The following is a 3,392-nucleotide window of genomic DNA, read 5'->3' as shown; positions in this document are numbered from 1 at the left end:
GAGGGAAAGCCCCATAGACCCCCTCTCTGGACCACTTGGAACCCATTGCCACTTGGAACAAGCTCTGTTCCTCTTGCATCCATTATCTCAGCCATGGGTCCTCCAAGCAGCTGGGCCAAGTAGCAGAGGGAGCAGGTGATATGAGCCACCGCTATGCACCAGTACAGCAAAGTCCAACTCCAGATCAAAGCTATCAGTGCCACCCTCTCCTCTCCTTCCTCAAATAAAACTTTCTAACCTAGGGGGAAATAATGTAGAACTAAAAGGGCATGGGCCAGGAAGCCAAAGACCAGAGGCTCTGGAGGGAAAGATCCCTCTAGTATACCCCAAAGCAGTGAGGGGTGATGAGGGTGCTGATCCCAGCCCTGCCAGTTTCAGAACAGGTGCCCACACTGCCCTGGAGTGACCCAGCATCCAGATGCCCAAGGGACCTGGCTCCCTGGCTATATGTGTTAGTAACCTAGACTGACCCTTTTACCCACTTCTCGCTGGTGGGAGAGAGCTCTGAACCAAAAAGCAATGAAGACTTCACCTCCACCCCTCACCCAACTTACACACACTTCCCACTCCTGAGACAGATCCCTACCCACTTCATGTCTTTTGAGGAGAGCTCAGATCACTCGTGCCTGGGGACATGGAAATGTGTGTGTGTGTGTGCGCGCACGTGCGCACGCACGCACATGCCCCTTATGGGCCACAGAGACCCCTCCTTCAATTCTAGTTCCATATCTAAGCCTCCTCTGCCAGGCCTGGGCCTGGATTCTCCTGCTCTCAGTGCTACCAATCCCTGTCAATTCCAACACCCAAGCTTTTTACTCAGACCTTCTCCCCTTTTCCTTCTTTGAGAAAATCTCATTCCCTCCTATTCAATATCCACTGGTTTGGCCCAGGGCTTGTTAACTCCTGTCCAGAGGGCTGTGTCTCATCTCCCACTTCAGACGAGGAGGACAGGCATCATCTTCCTCCTCCCCCTGAAGTCCCATCAGAGCCCATGAAAAAGCGCTGGATGAAGTGACCAGAGTAGTGGCTGAGGAGGAAAACCACAGCCTGTTTCACCTGCCTGTCCTTCAGAGTGTGAAATCCTAGTACTGGTTGGGCTGGGGGTGGTAGGAGGTAGAGGAGGGAAAGAAAAAAGTGAGTTATCAGAAGTAAACATGAGACAAGCAAAACGCTGGTGGTACAGGTGGAAGACCCTGTTTCAGTGAACCATGTAGCTGTTTCCTCCTTTGGCTCTGCACTGCTACTGAGCAGACTGCAGCCTGCAAAAGGTGGTAAGGAGCAAGGAGGTGGGCCAGTTGACAAAACTGTGAACATTGTGTAAATGGCTCTGCTCAAGGAGGGTCAGGAGAGAAGATTCTGTAAGAGATGTAGCAGTAAAAACAAAATTCTCAGACAGACCTGTGGGGTTGAGGCCCATGCCTCTAAAGTCACTTTGCTGTTTGGAGAGGACGAGGGAGAAGACAGAAGGGACAGCAAGCTACAGACGGTAGGGGCTGACGGAGGAACCAAATGCTGGCATCGAGGGAGTGGGGAGACAGGAGGCATGGGCCAAGGGATTAGGAGAGCTAGGAGCCCAGGAGTCTCTCAATAGCTGCGCTGCTGTCCCCTCCTGTGGCAAAAAGGGCCTGCAGGTTGGCCTCACCACTGATGAAGCCCATGGAGTTGAGCTGCTCCCATTTCAGTTGCTACTGAAATCTCTCTTCTGGTGTCTGCATCTGTGAGTTTCAACTACCGGCCAAAAGCTGCATCATCTGCTGCATGAGCTGCTGCTGGGCACAGCAAGCCCCTGCTGGAGAAGATGTTGTTGGTGTGGCTGGCGAGGAGGTGGGGCCCTCAAGCACAGACCTGGCCCTGCTGCCTGCCAAGGGGTGCTAGGGTCTGGCATATCCTGAAGGAGCCGAGGTTGGGTACCAGCTAGGAGCCTCAGTCTGCAAGTTTCCAATCTCTGCTACATCTGCAGCAGCATCTACAAGAATTGGTAAGAATTAAGAGGGACTCCAGATTCTGCATGTGCAGCAGGAAGACCCAGAGCTGCAGGCAGAGCTGTTCCTGTAGCTAGCTAGGAGTTCCCTGCAAAGAGCAGCACATTCACCATCATCTGAGCCTCAAAGTTGGGATCCTGGACTGTGCAGGTAGGGAGCTGAGATCAGATTCCTCAGCAGCTGGGGGTTCTCTGATATCTGCTGGAGGAAGGCCTACATTTTGAACATCCCTCATGCCAGGCTAGCTGCACTGATCTCAAAGAAGTTTGAGACTGTTGGGTACACCTGGCTTGTCCCCAGTCCTCCAGTGCCCTCCCCACCAGAGCCAGGAGCCTGGGGGGTGGCACAAGGGACTCCTGGAGTTAGGAAGGGGCTCTTGATTCTCAGTCCACACAGGCTGGGAGAATAAACTGTCAGAGTTCTCTGCCAGGGAAGAGATATGAATGTTGCCAAACTGTTCCTGGGCAGATCCTGGATGTCTGTGTTCATGCAACAGAGGTCATGATACCCTCCAAGATGCTTTCAAAGTTGCACAAGGCCTGGGCCTGCTTCCACTTCATCTTCTGCATTATGGCTGGATTCTGAGCAAGCTCCATCATGTGTCTTATAAAGACAGGGTTGTAGATTATGCAGCTCATCTTAGGGTTCTGCTCCATCAACTGCTGCATCTGGGGTTTGGCCATGGTCATGTGGTGCATGAGGTCAGGGTTAGACATCATATCCTAGACCAGAGGGTTCTCCATGATGAGCAACAGCATCTCAGGACTGGACATCAGCTGCCGCCTCATGTGCTGCTGCAGCTCCATGAAACTGAATGTGCCCAGGCCCAGGCTGCCCAGCCCCAGGATGCCCCCAAAACCAGAAAATATGGATGCAGCAACACTGGAGGTCCCTCCTCATTGCTCCTCTGGCTTCCACTGCTAGCATCTGAAATGGCATTGCAAGAGGTGGAGAGCTGGCAGGGGTGGTGGAGGGTGCTGAGGCAGGGCCTGGAGTGAAGAGGGAAGAGGCAGTGGCAGCAGCAGGATCTTGAGCTTTCTCTGAGGTCCTGACAACCAGAGGGACAATGAGCCTGTCCTTTATCCCATACCAGTTCAATATGTCCTTATCCTAAGGACTTTGCCTGTGACGATCTGGATCAGCTGATCCTGCTAAGCCTTAATCTCCAGGAGATTTAGTCTTCGAATTCCTTGACCAAGGTTTGATGGAAGATCACAATTTCCTCCTTGTCTCTGAGGGTCTTGCCAGCTATCTGAATGGGAGGGCTTCATTTCGGCCCTGCTCAGCTCCACAATGATACCATGCTGCCATGCCACCTTACAGCCCGCCCTTGCCTCTTCTTGCAAACCAGAATTTAGACATATGGGTCTTTTTTTACTTCAAAACCCATATTCCTAACTTTCTTTTCCT

The 3,392-nt window shown here is 52.4% G+C and overlaps 1 pseudogene; it reads right to left on the bottom strand.

Annotated features, from left to right (window-relative positions):
- Positions 1-1,556: 1,556 nt before the first annotated feature.
- The window catches only part of LOC103593265, a 23,419-nt pseudogene continuing 21,583 nt past the window's right edge, over positions 1,557-3,392 (bottom strand).

This window comes from Galeopterus variegatus, unplaced genomic scaffold, assembly GCF_000696425.1.
Source record: "Galeopterus variegatus unplaced genomic scaffold, G_variegatus-3.0.2 Scaffold1312, whole genome shotgun sequence".
In the NCBI taxonomy this organism is placed as follows: Eukaryota; Metazoa; Chordata; class Mammalia; order Dermoptera; family Cynocephalidae; genus Galeopterus; species Galeopterus variegatus.
This window is presented reverse-complemented; position numbering and strand designations above follow the sequence as displayed.